This window comes from Talpa occidentalis, unplaced genomic scaffold, assembly GCF_014898055.3.
Source record: "Talpa occidentalis isolate TD23 unplaced genomic scaffold, MPIMG_talOcc4v2.1 talOcc4.2, whole genome shotgun sequence".
Taxonomy (NCBI): domain Eukaryota; kingdom Metazoa; phylum Chordata; class Mammalia; order Eulipotyphla; family Talpidae; genus Talpa; species Talpa occidentalis.
The window spans coordinates 29,812,042-29,834,388 of NW_023602073.1; the positions used below are offsets into that span (position 1 = coordinate 29,812,042).

Below are 22,347 nucleotides of genomic sequence, written 5' to 3' on the forward strand. Positions count from 1 at the left end.
GCAGCCCCCTGCCCCAACAGCTCCCTCTCTCCTCTAATGCTCACTCCAGGCTCATCTCCTTTGGCGTCAGGCAGCTCCAGCCTGGTAGCCCCTCTGTTTCCCAAGAGGTCACTGCCTCCTTGGGCTGCAGCTTCTTTCTGTCTAGACCAGAGCTGGAGGGAGTCCCACAGGGGGAGGGAGGAGTGTGTGCCCTGCTGGCCTGGCCCAGGGCAGGATTAGCCCAGGTCACCCCAGTTCCTGAGCTGAGCCTTTGTCCACAGTCCAGGAAGGGAGGGAGATGGAGCAGGGTCTACCTCAGCTCCTGGAGGAAGGGAAAATGCTAGAGTGGGTGAAATTATTTTTTCATTTCTGGGGCTCTCCCATCTCCCCAGGGTCACCCTCCATGTGCAGCAGGGAGAGGATCTCAGATAAACCCAGGCTGGTTCCCCACCTCCCCCCCTCCCTTCCTCCCCGCTGTGCTCAGGATGACTGTCCTGGTCCCCACTGGAAGAGGAGGCAGAAAGTGAAGTGTTGTTACCACATTAGCCACCAGGATTGGAGGTAAGTGTTTTCTTTTTTACTGTAAAAGTTCTATTATTTTTTGTGGTTATAATGATGTTGCTCTTGTGATGGAGGAAGATGAGGTGGGAGAGAGGAGGTGATGACAGGGGCTGTGCCCTGACACTGCTGCAGAAGTGAACCGGTTCTGACCTCTGGGTTCAAACAAAATAAATATAAATGATGTGAACTAGAAAATTGTGGGAGAGGGAGAAAATGTTAAATCGAGCAAACAATAAAAGCAGGACAAAAGGCAAAAATGAAACAAAATAAACACTTGGCTCAGTGCCCCCTGCTGTGGCAGCTGCAGTGAGGAAGGGTCTCAGAGCTGAGGGGGCTGAGGCCTCCTTGTGGTCACATCCCCTGGAAACATCCAGAGTGGGGGTTGGGTCCTCTAAGTGAAGGCGCCCACTATCTCCCCAGGCAGCCATATGTCATTAACTTGAAGTTAAAAATTCCTCCTGATGTTGCTCTTGTGATGGAGGGAGCTGAGGGAGAGAGGAGGTGATGACAGAGGCTGGGCCTGAGACTGCTGCAGAAGTTGCTGAGTGAGGATCTGGTTCCCAAGGAGAAGGGTGTGTGTGTGTGACAGGAGAGACAGGGCACACTATAAGGCAATGGGAGGACAATCACACACCAACCTGGACTCCAGCCCATCCCCCAGCACACGGGTGGGACCCGCACAGAGACTCCCCCGCAGAGCCTCAGTTTCCTCACCTGTGTGTGGTGAGGTTAGGGACATGGTGAGGGTGGGGAGCTGATGCCTGTGAGTCTCAGCTCAGGACCTGTCACATTGAGAGTGCTCAGCCCCTGTCTGCTCTCCTGGCTGCAGGGAAAGGGCGTGGGGGAGAAAGTGGAGGTGATGCCAGCCCTGTGAGCCCTCCCTGCCTGGTGTGGGGAGCAGAGAAGGCAGGTGAGGGTCCATATTGGGAAATGCCTGGGGCGCTGTGGGGAGCGGAGGCTGGAGAGGGTGAGAGTGCTCGGGGCAGGGAGGAGGCTCCTGCGGCCTGACCAGGGCATGTGGGGTCACCACCTCCCTGAGCATCTCCTCTTCTGTCCGTTTGTTCCCCTTCCTCACCCACCCTGCAGGACAGTCATGACCTAGGGGCCACGAATGGACCCTCCTGGCAGAGGGGACCTACAGCGTCTGCCTGGAGACAGGGGTCCGGGAGCACCTTCTGTGGCCACAGCTTCTGCCAGGCCTGTCACAGCTGAGTCACTCTCAGACCCACTGAGGGCCACGTGCTGTCCACGCTGCCAGGAGCCACCCAAGAGGGGACAGCAGTCAGTATGTGCTCCGGCCCCAGCTCTGGAGCTCAGGGGAGAGAACCCAGACAGGAATGGGGTCTGAGGGCAGCACAGGAAGAGGACATTTTCCATGTCCAGCTGCCAGGAGGGTGTGGTTTACAAAGACCTCAAACACGAATATCACCCAGTGTTGCGGAACGGGAAGATTCTAGGTCTTCTGTGAATGGTAACCTCTGTGACTATTATTCTGAATTTTTAAATTTGAAAGTTTTGGTGACTTGTTCTATTATCGATTGCCAGGCACTATCCTAGAGAGATAAACTCCTGCATTCTCAAATCAATACTGCTGGCAATACCAGAATCTCTTTGAATCTGATTGTATTGTTACAAATTATTTGTGAACATAAATACCTGCACTATCAAAGGCCCCTCCTAGATGACAGCAGGGGGTCTCCCAGGTTTGAGGACCCCTGACTCTGAGAAGGGGTGAGTAGGGGTCACCAGATGACTGACCTTCTTTCCCTCAGGTGGAAGGGGGTGCAGTTTCCACTCCCATAGCTGTGTCCTAGTAGGCTCACATGACTTACTGCCCCTTATTTAAAACAGCGCCTAGAAAAATTATAACACTTATTTCAAGGCTACGCAATCGGGAACAGAACTAGGATTCAATCTTGGTGTTTCTTCATTTGAGATCATGTGCTTTGCTGCATCATACTCTACAGCCTGTTTTTCTTTTCTTTTCTTTTCTTTTTTAGTTAGTTAGCTAATCATCCTTATTTATTTTTTCACAATATAGGAATTCCCCCCTCAGTGGGGCTCATATAATTTTTCCACCAGCAAAGTACCCACAGCCTTTACCACTGCTCTCTCCCCCACACCTTTCCTTCCTCTCCTCCTCCTGACTGTGTGTCAGATCTGAGATCTGATTTCTAGGGTCAGACTTACTGTTTGTCTTTGACCCTTTGTTTACTTTCTCTAGAGTCCACATTAAGTGACACAATCTGTTATTTCCCTTTATCCTTCAGGCTCACTTCTCTTAGAATCATCCTTTCCAGCTCCATCCATGTTGCTGCAAATGGCATGAGTTTATCTTTTTTTTGATTGTTGAGTACTATTCCATTGAGTACATAAGCCAGGTCTTCTTGAACCACCCATTAGTACTTGGGAGTTAAGTTGTTTCCATATTGTGACTATTAAAAGGATTATATTCTCTGACCACAATGACATTATGTTAAAATTCCATAGCTGGAAGCTCTGGAAAACCCCCAAATATTTGGAAAATGACTGATATACCTTAAGCCACATATTCATAGTTTTCAAAAGCTGTGAAAATGTCATCAAAACTTGTAGGCTGCAGCAAACACAGTGTTTAAGGGAAATTTATAGTATTAAATGGATAAAAAGAAAATATGATGACCAACTTGAGCAAATAAATTTGATAACTGATATGAAATGGATCAATTCCCTTAAGACACAAATCCCAAAATGAAAGGAGAAATAGGAATCTTAAATAATCCTGGATGAATTAAATCAGTTAAATTCATAATTTAAAAATACTCCACAAAGAAAACTCCAGGCTCAGATGGCTTCACTGGCAGATCCATTGAACACATCAATAAGTAGTAAGTACCACCAGTCCTGCCAAGCCTTGGAGAAAATAGAGGAAGAAGAAACACTTTTTTCTCATGTCATGAGGCTAGTTGTGGTTCACTGATATAAAAACCAGACAAAGTCTTGGATGAATATATAGAAATCAATCTAATGTATCATATTTATAGACTCAAGAATACCCACAGGGTCATCTCCATGTAGAAAAGGCATTTTAAATATTCAACACCTACGCCTGTCAGGCCATCATGGGCTTTTCTCTCCCCCCACTCTGGGTTCCTCCATTCTCCTTGTCACTCCAGCATAAGGTGAGGGGGAGTTCTTGAAAAGGGGAATCCCCTTAAACACTCCCCCTCTCCATTTTCCCCCCTTCCACCATATATTTGAATGACACCACACCTGCAGTCCAGAAAAATACCTAAAACTTGAGTACAGTTTGCCAAACATTTCTAGAGACAACACCTGTGTGATCACCACCCAGGTGAAAACAGAGACTCTCCCAGGCCCCAGCCAGAGCCCCTGGACCCTCCCAACAGACCAGCCCTCCCACCAGGGGCCCACTAAGCTGACCCTTCCCTGCCCCCACCCTCTGGCTCCCCCCCCTCCACTCCTGTTGGCCTCCCTTCCGTAAAGCCCCTATTTCCTCCCTCTCCTCACTCCTCCAGGAGCCTCCCCTCTTCCTGGCCGATGACCCTGGGTGTCTCTTCTCCTGACCCTGTTCCAGCACGTCCTGGGGATGGTGGGATTAGTGTTGATTCCCTGGAGGAGGAGCCTCCATCCCTGGAGTCAGCAGCTGGAGCAAATGACAGGGACTCTGGGTCAAGATCTCATCCCAGGAGACTGAGGGCACCTGGTATGTTTGTGGGGCCCACCCTGGTCCCGGGAGTCAATTATTATGACCTGGGGATCTTGTAGATCTAGGTTTCTCGAAGTCAAAGTATGCGCACGTTGTTATGAGAGAGGATGCTCCTGGGTCCGGGTGTGTCTCCGGTTGAGGAATAGCAGCCGCCACACCACACGTGAGAGCAGCAAGAGGCAAGAGCTCCTGACAGCAGGAGGGCTCCGGGAGGACACCTGTTCCCTCCAGCCTGCCTGTGACTACAGACGTCAGACTCCTGCTTTCCAGCGTGACTATTGATCAGGCTCTCGGTGGTCAGGGGGTTTCCTGGTGATTGTTTTTCTGTTCCCTCATTATCCTGTAGCCGGATCTTATCTAGGTGGTGGCCCGCTCAGCAGCATGTCAGCAAAACACGTCCGTTTTCCTGGGCGCTGTTTTGTTCCTTCTGTTCCTATATTGTGTAAAATCACTGTCCCGTGTCTCAGCCTTTCCCACTCCCCGGTCCCCTTGGTCTCAGTCCCTCTCAGTGTCAGTATGTATTTTGGGGAGCAATTCAGATGCAGAAGCTGACCTGGGTGGGGGCCCCTCCTCGCGTGCACAGCCATGTCTTGCTGCTGGGAGCCCCGGAACAACCTGGGGGCGGAAGAGGGTCAGAGCTTCTGTCCTCAGCCCGCGGCCACACGGGGGCGCTGCGCACCCCCCAGCTTCTGAGCCGCCGGGGAGAGGCTGTGACAAGGCAGAGCGGGCGGACCTGGAGGCTGAGCCTCAGTGCTGGGACTAGGGCGCCCTGGGGGTGGGAACCTGGGGTGGGCGCTGGGCGGGGCGGGGTTGGAGGAGAGCGCTCTGGAGGCTGCTGCGTGTCTGAGGTGCCGTCTTCTCAATCTTTCTCTCCAGCCCCTTGAGGACAGCACTGTGAAAACTGCAAAACGGTTAATTTATTCCACCATTCTCTATTGCTTTCCTGGGGACCGTTTTTTCAAATCAAATTTTTATTTGAGAATATTTAAAATGTACCAAAAATCGAAAATTTATTAGAATTCCTATATATTATCCCACACTCAGTTTCTCACCTCCAACATGTCCCTGACATATATCTACAGCTTGTGAACCTGCATGAACACACAACAACTGAACTCACACATTATTCAGATTTCACTTGTTTTTCTTTTTTGTGCTCCAGGATCCAGCCTTTCCTTCTTCTTGATGACCTGGATATTTTTAAAGAAGTGCTTCTTGGGTGTATTGTAGAATGTCTCACTTTGAGTTTGGTTGACTGAGACACAGGTTTAGGCAAGACCACACCCAGGGGCCATTCTCAGCCCCACACACCAGGGTAGAAGATCCACATGACTGTCACTCGCGGTGTTCACCTTCCCCACCCAGCTGAGGGCTGTTTCTCAGCTGCTCCCTGTGAAGTTCTTTTCTCCTATCCACACTGCCATCTTTGAAGGAGTCACTCTGTGCAGCCAGAGTGAGGGTGATCTGCCGTAAACATTGGGTGCGGGTTTCTGTGCAAATATAGTTTTTCCATTGAGTTGGATCATATTTAGGACAGTGGTCAGTAGATTGCAGGGTGAGTCTTTGTAAGAAACTGTTGAATCTTTCCTAGTTTTGGTGCTGTTTTTTATCCTACCTGGGGTGAGGGTCTCCGTTGCTCAGGTTCCTGATCTGCACTAGGTATTACAGGCACCACTTTTTAATTTGGCCATTCTCATAGGTATTTGATGGCATGTCATTGCTATCCTCATTTTCATTTTTCCAGTGACATAGGATGTTGAGAATCTTTGCAGAAGCTTATTTGTCACTGGCACATCTTTTTTGGTGAGGTGCCTGTTCAGATTGGCTTACTTTTAATTGAGTTATTTGGTTTTTTTATTGTTGAGTTTTGAGAGTCTATGCAAATTCTAAAACAAATCCCATATCAGATTGAATTGCAAATACATCCCCCAAGCTTTGACCCAGACTCTTTTACAGATATAAAATTATACATTAAAGTCTAGTTAGAAGCATAGCTATATCTTCCTGGGAAGAGTAAAGGACAATTACTACATGAATGTTTTCTAAGTAGAGGGGGTGACAAGGGACAATGTACATTGATTTTTTCATATTTCTGATCTTTTGAATTCTCTTGTGCACGAGTATTCACAAAATTACATTGCATTACAATTCCTAAACTTGTTAAACACTTTGCAGATCATGCTCAGATAATATGTTGATACTTAGATTCTGATCCTCTACTCTGGGACCCATCATCTCTGAGCTGAAATATTTGCCTTAAAATTTCCATTTCTGCCTTGATGCTGGGTGTGGTGTGATAACATTCATTGAGAAGGTATGTCCCTGTACCCCTAAAATATATATACAGTGTTGTAAACCAATGTCACCTCGATACAAGTAATTTAACTAATAAACAAGAATTCCTATTTCTATAATAGCCGGGCTAATCTGTATGAACAAATATTTCTACTGAAATTAACTAAAGATATCCTGTAAATTACAAAGGCATCACCTTCAACCTGACAGAGCTGAAAAGCTATTAATAAATTGCCTCACCTTATAATGAAGGGGGAGAAGCTGCGTGGGTCCCACAGAGAGCAGCGTCCTGAGGAGGAAGGAAGGGCTGGGAGGGCCCCACCCAGAGCAGACACAGAGCCCAGCCCTTCAGCTCTGCTGAGCCTGATGACCACCACCCGCCGTCCTTTCCAAATTTAGAAAGACCTGCCTTATTCTGATTATGATGTACATGTATAATATATTATGTATATGTACATGTTCACTACAGTACAATATGTTACAGTAGATAAATTTTCAAGAAAAACGAATCCACACACTTGTTGCATTTTCTCCTAGACTATTGCACATCTTGCTGCTGCCTGAGTGTGGATTTCTCTCTCTCTCTCTCTCTCTATGAGCCCAGAGCCCACCTCCAGATGCCACTGCCCAGTCAGCTCACCCCCACCCCTCCTGAGAGGCCCCTTCCTCCTTCCTCCTCTCTGTTCAGTCCCTTCAACTCCTCCCACTCCCCACTCAGGGCTGATGAGTTTATTTCCTTTATTCCTCAGAATCAGAAGCAGGACTCAGGTGAGAACTGCAACATCAGTCCCTGCCACCCCCACATCTCACCTGTCCCCTCTGACTTCAAGCAGTGAGGAGGGAGGCTCAGGTGGTGTCTGGGGCTGCCCTCAGCTTGGACTTTGCCCGCTGGGGTCCATGAAGGGGCATGAGAAGGAAGACACTGAGGCTCCCAGCATCCGGGCCTTAGCTCACAGGAGTCAGAGGTCCTGATTTGGTGTGGGGCTCTGTACTGTGCTCTGCTTTGGACTATCTTTCCCTGAGAAGTGGGGAGGCCTGGCGTCAGTGTCTCTGGCTGCAGGCCTGTGTGTGTGCCGCGTTGAACTTTTCAAGGTCCTTCGTCTCCACCCTTTTTTTTTTTTCCTAGGAAAAAAAAAACTTCATTTATGTACAGTCAGATATAAAGACATCTCTTTGACTCCTGTGCATATATTTCTTCAACTCAAGATTAGGGCGTAGAAGACAGGCCATATGCCAGACGTGCTCTGCCCAAGGCAGGGCCAAGGAGAGGATTGTCACTTGAAAGTGGGGACACTTAAATGGATGACAGACAGCACTGGACCAACAGACCCAGGGCATTCTTCTAAGCCCGTACTAGCTCTGGGAATGGAAAAGGGAAATTGGAAGCAGGGTCCCTTTCTAAGTCTCCATGTGAAGACTTCAGGTATTCAAGATGAACTTCCGTTCCCCAAGCCTACTTCCTGTCCAGGTTCTTTGCTTCCTGCCCTCCCAAGTAGGACATTCTCCTTTGTGCCCAAACCCCTCCCCACAATCCCTCCCAGGGAAGTCCCGTGATCTACAAACAGAGGCCTCCATAGCAGCGGGCAGGGCAGGCATCAAGTTATCCTCTCCCTTACACGTGGCTGGATACTGACTGAGGACCTGCGTCATGTGGATCACCAACACCCCACTGGGAGCCGCATCAGTAAGAATCTGGAAAGTATGGGGAGAACACACCAAAGAGGGGAAGGATGGATTCCCTCAATGCCCAGTGTCACAGGGCACACCTAAAGCATATTTTTCTGAGCCAATCAGCTAAATACAGATAGAGAAGATAGAGATAGATCACTGCAGCTAAATACAGATAGAGAAGTGACATAGCCAGGCTAACATCCATCAGAGTCAGTGACAAAGAGCAGCTGTGAGGGAAGGGTTGGGGAGAGGAGGGGAGTCTCCAGAGTCCCAGCCCCAACCCTCTTCTGCCATTGGCTACCTGTGCTCCCCACAAGTCCCTGGGCATTGAAGTGATAGGAGAGGGACTACAGGTAGGGGTGAAAAATACACAAGGAGAGCCAAACAAAATACAACAGGACTAGCATCAGTCTCCCCGCTGCACCCCACCCCCAGGGAAAATACCCTCATTGTGACTAGTATTCATGAAAATCTGTTAAGACTATTCTATGCAATGGCTCTAACCCCACACACACAGCAGCTGCCTGTGTTGGGAACTTATTCAAATCAGTGATTGCGGGAACAAATGGCATTTTCAGCATCTTTGGTGCCTGTGCAGGCTTTACCATGACCTTGTTTCAGTCCCAGTCACATTTACCTTGTTTTAAATCTAGAAATGGGGGGTAGGGCGCAGAGGAGAAAGGTGCTCAGGTGCTAAGTAAAGCTTACTCATCAGCAGCCTAGACTCCACCACTGTTCCTTCTCTTTGGTCTGTCTAGAACAGTGACAATAAATTAGGAAAAACAAAATTATGCTGGCCCATGGGAAAGAGAAGCAGGGAGGAAAGGGCATCGGGAAGGCTTTCTTCAAGACTGCAGACAGACAGACAGACAACCACCCAGACTGCTTAATGTCACAGACAGTCCCCCACCCCAAGCTCCCTTCCAGATATCCCCACAAATCATTGGGCACACTCCCTCTTGGAACCGAGATTTGCTGCCTCCCACTTATCCCTAAGGAGCTGGCCCTGCAGAGAGGTGTGTTGGTTGTTTTGTTTTTGCCAGAGGCCTTTCCCCTAGGTGCTCCTGCATAGGTAACTGTGGCCCCTGATTATGGGAGGAACATCGCCTCAGAAGCTCGAGAGCCAAGGAGAGCCAAGGATGTCAGATGGGGACCAGCCTCCCCACTCCCACACCCTGGGATCCAAGCTTGCTTGGTTCTTGCCATCTTGCGGGATGACCTCACACCACATCTGGAGGGAAGATAAACAGTGCCTCTCCAACCCTGGGGTTTGGGGAAGGGAATTTGCTGGGACTCTCCTGAGACTCTCGAGTGGGGGCAGGGGAGAGGGGAGCAGGGTCTAAATCCTCAGGCTCCTGTGCAGGTCTGTCTCTGTCCCTGGCGAGCTGCTATCAGAGTCCATTTCCGTGTTCTCATTGTGGAGCCTCTCCAACACTTTCTGGCGAATTAGTCCCAGGCGCATCAAGAGGGACTGGTAGTCAAAGTGGCCCCGCTTCTCTCCAAAAGGGTCCTGCACAATCTGGCCTTGAAGGTGCAGGCGATCTTTGCAGGCCACCTCATAGAAATCATAATATTCCAGGAAGGACTTCTCCATCACCCCTCGTAGGGGTTCAGGGCAGGGACACTTTCCTTCCATCATGTCGCAGACGGCCACTCTGATAGTCTCATGCCGAATACATTCACTGTAATTTTTGCTGTCTCCTGGATGTCTCTCCTGCTCAAAGCCAGGTTCATTGTGATGGGGGTTCTCAGTCCTCAGGCACTGGATGGAGACGAGCACGGAAGAGACGCTCTGGGCTGGGCTCCAGGCAGGGCCAGTCCACGGACCTAGAACACTCAAGCAGACTTTCCCATTGCGGTAGAAGTTGGGGTCAAACCTCACTGTGTTATTGCCCGTTGTCATCAGTTTGACCCGAGGTGGGTGGATGGGATAGTCGGGCGGACACCGAAACACGACCAGGAAGAAACCCCCTTCCTAAGGAGTGTCAAATGGGCCTGTGATCAATGCATGAATCTTAGTCATGTCAGCAGTATCAGGTACAACGAACATTCCTGGAGGAGGCTCCTTATAAATGGACGTGCTATCCCGCTTGGTCCGGAGGAGGCACTGCGGCCAGGTCTGAGCGGAGAGTGGGGTCCCAGAGGCTGAGCCGCGGCCCCAGGGGCAGCGGCCAAGGGCGGGAGTCCCCCGGCCCCGCCCGCCACTGCCGCCGCTGCCCACACATCCGGCGATGTTTTTTTGAAATATGTAAATCATGTCCTGTGCTGCATTTTTAAAAATAATTTTATTAACTTTTTGGAACCATTGACTGATAGAAAAATATCCTACAGCTCTTCCCTCTCTCTCCCTCACTCTCCTATCTGCACTCCTGAGCAGGGTGTGGCTTAAATCTTTCAATTCATCTATTGAATTCATCACATCTCTGATATTTTTAATTTATATGATTTCTTGCTCTGTAATTGTACATAACTGCAGACAATCCCATTTATGATTCATGTCCCATATAATTTTCATCTCTTAGCTATTGTTGACAATAGTGGTAGAGGGTCTGGTGGATCCCCTGCTTCCTGCTTTCATGAGATCATGAGCTCTGACCTCAGAGCACTAGCTCAGTCGTGCTTTACATTTTCCTTTGTCATTTCTGCCAACTGTCCCTCTCTTACAGTGACGGTGTCACATCACCAGGGTCTGGCTCTGCTCATCGTGTCTGCAGTGTCTAGAGGAGCCCTGATGTACTGGGGGTCTGAAAAGATACTCCAAATAATGGGAGGTTAGTCTCACGTCCTTCCATGTCTCCCTGAGCTGTGTCCTTGCGGCCTCCTGTCATAGAACATTCTGAACTGTAAAGCCGTTCACAGCAGAGGGTGCGGAGTCACCCTGCCTGCCTGGTGCACAGGGAATCAACGGAGAATGAGCCAATAAACTAAGAGGGACCCCAGGGGTTGAACCGCAGTTCTACCTCCTCCTCCACCTCTCTGAGCTGCCTTTTCCCATCTGCACAAAGGGACACGTCTGGGTTTCTCATGGGTTTGCTTTGAGGAGTAAGTGTGACCTGTGTGTAAAGCGCGTGGGATTATTCCCTGAGATGCTGTGTCCCACTGTCAGTTACCAACACTGCAGTGACTGTGGCATTTCAATAAGCTCCACTCTTTGCTTTATACATTTCAATTTAAGAAACACCCTTGAACATATATTTTTGGAATAAGATTATCTTATTGTATCCGGAAGACCAGACTTCGGGCCTTCACCTGTCACCACCAGCACTGAGCAGGCCTTCACCGCTGCCAGGAGATTGTGATGTGCAGCCCCCGGAGCTCCTTATCGCCCTCCTGGACACCTGGCCTCAGGCTCATCCCCCTGTGCTGAGGCTGGTCTTCAGATAACACCAGCTCCTGGCACTCCTCCAGCTGTGTCCTCAGGCTGGAAATGTGTGTGCGGTTTTCCTACTATACCAGCTTAGCATCTCCCCCAATCTACTCCCCCTCCTTATCCCCTATCAATAGGATGGGTTTTTTTTAACAAAATATCAAAACTTTTAAGTTGTTGAGACATTTTGCAAAATTGACCTTTTTCAGTCCCATCAGTCCTTATGCCAGCATGTTTTTGCTGCCCCCTAGTGGATTCTCCTGTCAATAACGTTCTTCATTATCAAGGTAACAGTTTGTCATTTTATTCCCCTCTCCCACATTCTCACATTCCTTTACATTTACCATTAATATGTCTGACATTTCATTGAATTTTTACAAATTGTTTTCAATATCCTTTAATTTTTTTTTTGCTTGGTATATGCTTATTTTAAAATGTGAAATTTAAGAACGCAGGAAGATCAGCCCCAACACCGAGACCTGGTCTGACACTGAGCTGGGCCCGGGGCTGTCAGGAGCCACCTGGCCCCGAGGCCCTGCCCTGTGCCTCTCCCGGGACCGGAGTCCTCCACAGACCAGCAGAGAAGGACGCTCAGAGGTCACAACACAGTGAGACACGCAAGACCACAACACCTTTTCTGTAGCGTAAGAAACACGCAGCACTGTCCATGTCGCAAATAGCAAACACCGTCCTGCTGCATAAAGTGAGTGACACTGTTTCTCTGCCAAATGCAGCTTTACCTTCACTCCACTCGTCCCTGTGGATAAGATTCATTGAGATGCCCAGTCATTCACGCTCCCAAATTGCGAACAAAGCCCAATCTACAGCGAACCCCACTTCCACAGGCCCACCCCCAATCATTCACCCAAGGACTGAGTCCCTCCAGTGCCCCCTCCACCGGTGGCCTGCAGCGGCTCCATTCCCCCGCAACCCCCGTTGCTCATCTAGCTGTTCACCCTGGTACCACCCTGGTGCCCCTAGTCATCTTTGGCTGAAGAACATCGACCCATTTCTCTTTTGTCTGTCAAAACATTTTAGGTATCTTTGCGTCGTGTATGGATATTTGTTATGTGAGAATGTGTGCTTGTCACAGATGTTTAGGATTTCTCATTACAGTTTTTCCTTTTTGGCTGTTGCTTAGAGAATTCTTCACTCTACAAGTGAAAAATGTCATGTATATGTTCAGAAAACTATGGTGAGAGGGGTCCAGGGGTGAAGGGAAACAAACGAATTCTAAGTGGTGGAGTTCTACATTTTATGTCACCTGCTCTATAAAAGTTTGTCTACAGGGACAATAAGGGATCTGACATGTGTTGTATTCAGTAAACATTACAACTTGGGTTACTGAGTGAGAACTTACATGTGATTATGTTTACAGGGTGATGATAATAAGCCCGAGGCCCTGTGTAGTAGAGACAAGAATTAGCTTCTGATGTGGTACATATACACAATGGAATATTACTCAGCATTCAAAAAAGATAAACATGCAATTTGCAGCAACATGGATGGTGCTGGAAGGGATCCTGCTCAGCGAAATAAGCCAGAAAGAAAAAGAAAAATACCGGATGGTCTCACTCATAACAGGAATCTAGAAAACCTAAATAAGGGACCAGGAAAAAGAATAATTATAAGAAAAAAAAAATCAAAATCAACAAACAACTATGAACCAGAGACACACTGTGGGGAGGGGAGCAGGGAAAGGAGGGATTGGGGTCAAAATAAGGGGGTTGCAATTGTATGGGGAATATAAAAATAAAATTTTAACAAAACAAAACAAAATAAAATAAAATCTCCATTTAAATTTAAAAAAAAAAAGAATTAGCTTCTGTGATGGGCGTTGCTGATTACTTATGACCTTAAGGTGATAAGCTGGGTTTTGATTAATGTCTGTACATCTAGTTACTAAAATGCATATTAAATTTTTGGACATGCTATATTATAAGCATAAGCCTAAGACCCTTTCAACAAAGCCACATGAAAAAAATTTGAAAATGAAAATTTCCACATGAAAATAATAAATCCACGTATGAGTCACACAGTATCTCTATGGAGGAGGAGACTGAAAACGAAGAACATTTCAGATGTGAACTGTCCAGTATGGTAGCTATTAGTCACACATGATTATTTAAAATTAAATGCAAGAAAACTAAAGCTGTAACTGCTCAGGGAACTAGCACAAAATGTTCTGCTGGAGACACTGCTCTTCATGCGCTGGGGCATCAAGTTGACACTTTAGACCCATGTAAAATGAAAGCACCAATATTATTTCTCTCAGAGACCATGTCAGATTTCTGTCTGGGTCATGAATTCACATCAAGCTGATATAAAATAAAACCAAATGAGGTCATGAGTGGGTCAGATACCTCCCGGCCCAAGTGGTTCCCTGTTCCTGAAGGGAATCCATGTCCCTCCACCTCCCTCCCCAGACTGAGGACTCTCTGTGGGGTCAATTTCCAGGAGTTGAGTTCTTTTCTAGAGGAGCCCAGGGACAAAGCTCTAAACTACCGCGGACCAGCGCAGCGGTAGACTCGCAGGACTGTCTCAGGATTGAGAAACTGTGAGGATGGTCAAGGATTCAGTGCGTAAATGACAGACAGACACACTTCAATAGTGAATATCTGACTGTAATGTGTTTAAAATCATCATACATTTTTATACCTTTTTCAACAATGGATGATTTCATACAAGTTAATTTTTTTTAGCATGAGATGATTACTAATACATAGGACATCATGCTATCTATCATTGTAGACGTGATCAATGTTGCATAGTAAAAAACAATCTCAAGGTAAGGATTACAGGAATTTAAACCCACACAATTATTTATGATTACACAGAACAACATTCTTTAAGCTAGTTTTTTTTGTTTTGTTTCCAAGGCTACAACTTATCAGATTTTGTTGAAAGTATAACATTTCACTAGTTTTAGATTTTGCTTTAGGTAATCACAAGTAATTTTATATATGTAAGCATGTTAATATTTGCAGTGTTGTCTCATGTGAGAAGTATTATGATTACTTAAAAACTAACATTACTACAAATTATTTTCTTTGTCATGCATTTCCTAACAACTGATTTCACAAGTACATAGAAAAAAGTAAAGTAGGTAAGAAAATAGTATAATTATAGAATGGTTGCTATGTTGCTTCTTATGCAGGAACAATGACCAACTGGTTAATAGTTAAACCGCTTTGTTGGTAGTCCATCAGGCTTGTTTCTTGATGACGATCTGCAGCAGCCTTTTTCTCAAGCAATGGAGGGATTTTTACTGTGGCCTCGATATCTAGATCGAGCTTGCAGGCATTTGCCTGAACTGAACGCCAAGGATTTCTACTGGGAGAGCGGAAAGACAAAAGACAAAACCCCTTGGGACTGCGCCTGTCTTAGGTCCTCAGGAGTCACAGACATGTGGCTAGCCAGTGCCCCCTTCAGTCTGCCCCCGATCTTACCTGTCATTGACTGTCCAGTCCATCGCACAGGGGAAGGGGGTCTTATTTACTCTGATTTATCATAAGTCAGAGTAAAAGCCTCCCTCATTCCGCATCTCCAATTTCATTTGTGTCCTGCAGCTGCAGAGGCAGCTGCACTAAACAAATTCTTGGGAGGCAGAGCCCAGGTCAGAAATACCCAGGTCAATTTCTGCATTCCCAGAAATGCAGAGGAGACCACGTTGGGCCCATTGGGAGATTCTCCCAGTTTTTTTCAGAACATCAGTCCTCAGAGTATGATCTATGGGACACTAGACTTCAATGAGATCCCTTTTCATGGATTCATGAGATCAAAACTGTTTTCACAGATTACTTAGACATCAATTGCACTGAGGTAAAACTTAGTAACAATGGAGGTTGTGGTACCAACTGAACTAGTAGTTATTCTTCACCACTTAACTACAAAAAGGCAAAGCCCACTCCAGTTTCATCTTAAAATGCCCTGGTTGGACCTTTGAAAATTATCTTTACTAAATCATCCTCATCACACATTTAGAAGATATCTCCTGGGATGACCTTCGATGCAACATGAAAGCACTTCTCTTACAGCCAAAGCACTGCGTCCCAAGGAAAGTAGGGTTGTTTGCTGAGCCAGGTTCTCTTTTTTATAATTATCATTTTTACTGGACAGGTGAATGACACAGGAAGTATATTACGTAGACTTGGCTCACTGGCATATACTTTCTTGAAAATAAAAGTGAGCTTCTCTCTCTTCGAGAAAACCAACTGATAGTTGACAGGACAACTCTTGTCTTGATGAAATGTGAGGTCTCAGGAGGAAGCCAGAATCACAGTGTGTCCACCCCTGAAAGCTCATCAGCTTCCCAGTGCTGCCAGACTTTCTGCTGGGTCAGTGGTAACACTGACAATGGGATTTTTGGACAATAAATATCCTGTGGAAAAGCTGCATAACTTCGTGAACCAAGGCATTATTGTAAAAGATCACGCATTAGTGCAAGACCTGCCCAATAAGCAAGACGGGCCAATGGAGTTTAGTGCACAGAACAGGAAATCCAGTGGGTCTGCTCCAGGCTCCACCTCAAAAATAAAAGTGGAAAAACTATATTTTTGTGGTCTTAGTATAAGTGTTGAATATCCATAATTTACTGGAGAGATAATTAAAAGTACCACCTACATTTGTGTGAGGCTGTATATATTTTTTCAGACTTCAACCAAAACAACAAATTAAACGTAGAAGCAAATATGAAAATCCAGCAGCCTACTGAGAGAGAAAAGAAACTTGTAAAAATATAAAAATGTCAAATATAAAAATGATATTTGTGTTTCCTGAGCCTGCCCTGGATCTGAAGTCAGAGTTCTGGAAACTTACCTGTGACCCATGACTAGGGGGTTTCTCTAGATCTCATGACAATTTTCTCCAGCCTCACATGTGGTATTCTCTTCCCATAGGTGAAAGGTCAGACTGCAGATAAATGTGTGTGAGGAAAGTGAGCTGAGCCCCTGAGAGTATGGAGGGAAAATGTGGGAAGCTCACCCACCCATGTCCCCTCTCCAGCCTCATCATGGGGCTCTGACCCCAGCCTAGTGTTTGCCCCCGCTCACCCCCAGCCAGCAATGATACCAATGTAACCAGTGGCTAAAGTCAAAGTCTCTTACAGGTGACGCCCCCCAGAGGCCGGTGCTGGTAAGGATGGAGAGCCCCAGGGAACAGGTGAACAAAGTATGGGTGGGGGTGGAGACTCTGATAGAAACATAAGAAAAGTAACACTAGCGTTTAGTGTTCGGGATTGAGCATTTGAGCCTTCAGTGTTTGGGATTTTAGAGATTTTGGATTTTCAGTGATTTCAGGGTCAGTGATTTCTGCACCCACTGCGCTAATCTTCCAGAAGGCTGTTGTGGGCTTTTGAAGGACATGGAGAGGCTTCCAGCATCCAACCTCAGAGAGGAAAAGTTCAGAGACTTTGCAGGAAGCCAAGCGACTAAAACTGCTCCTGGTTTTGCTGCTGTTACAGCCTGGCAGGGAAGGCGAATACCTAGAGCTGGATGCCTCGCTGAGCTTCAAGAATTGGGTTATTTGTCTGATTGTTAACCACTGCAGCTGCTCTTTTGAGTGTTGCTTGTCGGGTGCTGTGCTGGGGCATCTCAGTAGCTCTGATGAGCATCTCCTATTGTGTCTTCTACTGTCTTTATGAGTTGGAATCTGGCCTATAGTTTGTCTGCCAAGAGTTCCAGGTCTGCAGTGGCGGAAAGATGCCATCCTGGGAGTGTTTAGGACTTTACAACACTGGACACTCTTCAGGTGAGATAAATGGCCATTTTTGGCCTCAGGAACTCTTTGTTTTCCCTGGTTTATTGAAGCAGCAAGTTTCCCAAGTCTGCTGCTTAGATTCTGCTACTTTCCCAAGCCTGTTCTTGGGGGAGTCTGCTGCTTTGATTCTGCTGCTTGCTGGAGTGGAGAAGTTGCTGGGTGCACTGTACTGCTTGTCTTTGGTGGTAGCCATGGCTACCTTGACCCCCCTTCCAGAACAATAAAGAATGCTTATGCTATGGTGGATGGCATAGCAATTTTTCTCATACAAACTGTAGAAAACCTTGCCATTTTTGCTCTTGTGTGCTCAGCCTTCCAGGAACGATCCCACTGAGCCCGCCGGTGTACAATTAAATCTCTCTCTCCACCTCTCTGAGTGCCGTCTGATTTCTCTGGAATTGCCCTAGCATTTTTGGTTCCCTGACCAGGAAGCCAGCAGCACTGGCCACTTTGACCACTGATCTGGTGTTGGGGCCCTGCCCAGTGATTCTCCCTTGAGTGAACAAGGTGATGCCACCCACTTTTTGTCGGGTCATCCTTCCTGAGGTGAGCAGAGCTGGGACACACCTTACCCCTTCACACCTTACCCCAACTCGCAGAGAGAGGTGGACAGACAGATCCCATCAGGACTTCTGGATAAGGTAAGGCTCTGGAGCCCAGATTCTAGCCTGTCCCAACGGACAGGAGAGCCTGACCACCCCTCATGCCCCTTCAGGGAGGGGGGGGCTTGGTTCTAGTTCAGCCAGTCCCAACAGATGGAAGGAGAGATTGATCACCTCTCACAGCCCTCATGGGCCTGGTTACAGTTTTAGGCCCATCCCAAAGGACAGAAGAAGAACCCGATCACCTCTCGTGCCCCTTTGCGGGGCCAGGTAGAGTTTCCTGATGGGTGGAATGCACAGCTTCTGTTTGTGTGTGTGAGTGTATGTAACAGTCCCACGACTTTGTACGGGATGTGAGTGGTCTTGGCCTGCAGTTCCGTGATGACGTCATATGGCCTATACACTTTTTATACCTTTTTAAGGCAACAGCCCAGGGGTTATATGGGCTCGCCAGAAGCCAAGATGCCTCTTAAAACCCCAAGAGGGCTGCAGCCAGGGAATAACGTGAGTATTCCCCCCTCCCCTTTTGTGGTGGCACTGAACACAATGGGAGGGACTCAAAAAAAGAAAAAAGAACACAATTTAGGGGCCATCAGATTGTTCATGAGGGTACCTGCCGTACTGCCCAGTTCCTCTATTGAAACAAATTGTTCTAACCAAACTCAGGGTTCAAGTCAGTTCAGCCCAAATGGATTAGTCCACCTCTCACTTTCATTCCTAGACTTGGACAGCCTCATCTTATTGGTCACCCTCCCTAGAGAGTGAAAATGAAAGCTTTCGTCCAGGACTGAACTAAACTCAACCTGGAATCGCTTAAGCTGCAGTGCCCTGGTGTCTGGGCTGAAAAATCTCTGCCGTTTGGCCCTTAGCCATGCTCGGTTTCACATCAACCTTGAGCTCAGTAAGATCTCTGTTTTGCTACAACATTGCCCGATCTTTTGGGAGGCTAAGCCCGGCATCCAGAAACATTTTAATAGAGTGCTGGTCTCCCTGGAATACTCACTCTTGCCAGTCAAAAAGCAGGAAGAGGCCAGATACCATCCTGCACTATCCACCTGCCACCCCCATGTCTTTTGTCTCCGCATCACATTCATGAGTCAACCTCTTTTTGCCTCTAATAGGAGAGTCCCTGGACACAACAAAAGACTCAATTAAGCTTGACAAGGCTGCCTTGGGTTTAAAAAAAAAAAAAACTCTCATTTTGAGTAACCCTCACTGCAGAACTCTGGGCCCTCATCCGCATCTTTCAGTTGGCAAAAGAGCTATCAATTATAGATTCTTACTATGTGTTTGCCACCATCCACATGCATGGCACATTTTAGATGCAGGGGGAAAGAGCTAAAATTACCCAGTTGCTAAAAGCAGCCTGTTGTCTGGCCAAAGTAGTGGTCATTCACTGCCAGGGACATCAAAAAGGAAATCCTTCAACTGCTAGAGAAAGTCTGGAATCTGGTTAAAGTGCTGGGTATTCATTAGTCAGCTGGCCAAGCTGAAAACCAGGCTGGCAGCAGACCAGCAGGACAGGAACCTCCAAAGCCAGCGGCCCGTGGGCTGGGGCGGTGTCCACATCTACAGGGCCACCACAATCCTGGCGTTTGGGGAGCAATTCGGGCTGGTGTCAGTACACAGAAAACTGTGTCCTTTGTCCAGGTCATGGAGCCTGCACGGGGTAAGACAAACTCAGTGCCAGCCTGTACCAGAGCCCCCCCACGCCACCGGGACTGCCGCAGGGGGCCCCACCGCTCACCCAACACTAGGCAGAGCTTCTCCTCCTGGCAGCCCTTCAGCTCAGCCAGCTTCTGCCAACAACCGCCCAGACCCTTGCACACCACCTGGGATGCTGGGGTCCCTGAGAGCTGCCCCCGACACACAGTTTGAGGCCCACGACCAAAAAGCAGCAGAGGTCGCAGCACGAGGTTCTCAGCCTGCAGGTGCTGGTTAATGGCATAAGTTCACAGATCTCGCCTAGGCAGAATTGCAACTGTTGACTCGCCTCCTACATTGGTGGTCTCGCTGCACCAGAGTGGCCAGGTACGGCCTCCTCCTGCTGCAGGCCCCACACTAGCTCCGCTTCACCCAGTGTTGCCGTCCCTTCTCCGTCAGCAATTCCATGGTGCCCGCCTTGGGCCCCATGGTGGCTCAGCTGAGACATCACCTGCTGCCACCGCATCCTGGAACCCGCAGTGCTCAGGCTCTGGCTCTGCAGGCAGCAGCTACAACCGAGCTGAAACGAAAGATGGCTTGTGTCAAAAATAAAGTAGGAAACACCAGAGGAGTGATGGCTCCTACCAGTTTGCTTCTTCAGGTGCCAGATTTGTGTGCAACACAACACTGCTCAGAGGTTACGGCCCCAGCCAGGGAAACAGCATACAGGCTCCTTCCCTTTTAAAGACCTGTAGGTGACTTCACAAAAATCAAACCTTGCAGAAGCTACAAATATTTACTTGTCCTGATCTGCATCTACTCCTGTGTTACTCCAACCACTCCAGAGTTAAGCCAGCCTGCCCAAAGACACCAAAGAAGTCGATGGCCTGCCTGGACCCTACAAACCAACTCAGGCTGACCCTACAGAGGGACCCTGATCGGACACTTGAAACTTCCACAGCCCTGCTCCAACCACAACCCGGAAGCTGGTCAGTCAATGTACAGCAGAAACTTGAGGAACATCAGGTGGGGATGTTCATAAACTGTAGGACTGAGCCCCAGTGTTGGTTGTTTTTCCTGTTTCCTCTTTGGTTTGGCCATTCTCGTTGTATTAGCTTATTGCCTGCCCTGCCCTAAAATCTGGGTGCAAACCACCTGTGTTTTGGGTCCCGGCCAGCATCCTAATGTCTCTATATGTTGCACATTTCCAAGGTCTCTGGTTCTTCTCTATGTGCTCCCAATGGAACCTTTATGTTTGCTTCACTGGCCTCTATAGATGTCTAATTCCATGATGTGAGTCTCTGTGCCCTCACTTTGCTCATCCCTGAGTTCAACCTCCTGTCAGGTGACCCAGCCACCCAACTCTTGTATACTGGCCCTGGCCATCACTCAGAGTGTATCCCCCTGGCCATTCCACTGCTTGTGGCCCTTGGTGTTTCTCCTGGGATAGGCTTGGGGGCAGCAGGCCTCGGGGTGGCCCAAAGCAACTTCACGGTCCTCTCCATCAAGTCGACTGACACCTAAGTAATGTGGCCCAGTCTTTAAACGACACCCAGGATCAATGGACTCTGTAGCAGCTGCTGTTCTCCAGAACCGCAGGGGCTAGACCTGCTCACGGCCATCCATGGTGGCCTTTGCCTAAATCTAAATGAAAACTGTTGTTCTATGCCAACAAGCTGTGGTCTGTGAGTCTATCAACCAACTCCAAGATAGACTGTGCTCAAGAAAAGAACAGGGAGGCCCCTCTTGGTGGGAAGCATTAGCTGCTGGTGCTTGGGCTCACGCCCTCCTGGGCCTGCTGGTCTCTGTTCTTGTGATGCTCGCCCTCGGGCCGTGTCTTCTTCATCTGGCCACACGGTTTATCCAGTCTCATTTGGAGGCTGCTAAGCTCCAAATGTGCTTCTTTCCTAATGCTTCCTATGAGTCCTTACTTTGATATTCCCTAGCACATAGTAGGGGTATCAAAAGGGGGGAAATGAAGCAGAACGTTCCCAAGTCTGCTGCTTGGGGGAGTCTGCTCCTTACATTCTGCGCCTTGCTGGAGCGGAGAAGTTGCTGGGTGTGCTGCACTGCTGCTTCACAGGGGTAGCCGTGGGTACCCTGACCCCCTTCAGGAACAGTAAAGAATGTTATGCTATGATGGATGGAATAATAGGTTTCCTCATAAAAACTGCATAAACCCCTGCCATTTTTACTCCTGGGTGCTCAGCCTTTTGGGAGTGATCCTACTGAGCCCACCTGTGTGACAAGTGAATCTCTCCACTTCTCCGGGAAATTGCCATAACAACACTGCTCCAACAACACTGCTCCAACATATTTGTATGAGGCTGTATTATTTTTAATAGACTTCAACCAAAATAGTAGATTCATAATACATAAATAGAACTTCAGAGAATCCAAAGTTTTATAATGAGACAGACAAGAAAGGCACTTACAAAAATATAAAATGTGAAAAATGCACTCTTTTTACTGTCCTGATTATTTTCATAGCTATTTTTGATAAAAGCACTCTGTGTTAACATGAAATAGGCTATTGATATTAATCTTAATTTAATAATATTTTTGAAATGGTTTTATTCCTAACATAGTAAATATTGAGAGCTGTCACCCATATAAATAAAATCATACTTGGGGTCCTGGCTAATCTGTGAGACTACAGAGATCCTGAAATGAAAGTCTTTGAGAATCGCTGACCCAGCCCTGGCCTGGCCTCAGGGACACGGCGTGACAAAGGTCTCGGTGCAGGAGAGGAGGGCGGGAAG

General features: G+C 47.7%; 1 pseudogene; it reads right to left on the reverse strand.

Annotated features, from left to right (window-relative positions):
- Positions 1-9,525: 9,525 nt before the first annotated feature.
- LOC119251125 (ubiquitin-conjugating enzyme E2 Z-like) lies at positions 9,526-20,074 on the reverse strand (annotated as a pseudogene).
- Positions 20,075-22,347: the final 2,273 nt, after the last annotated feature.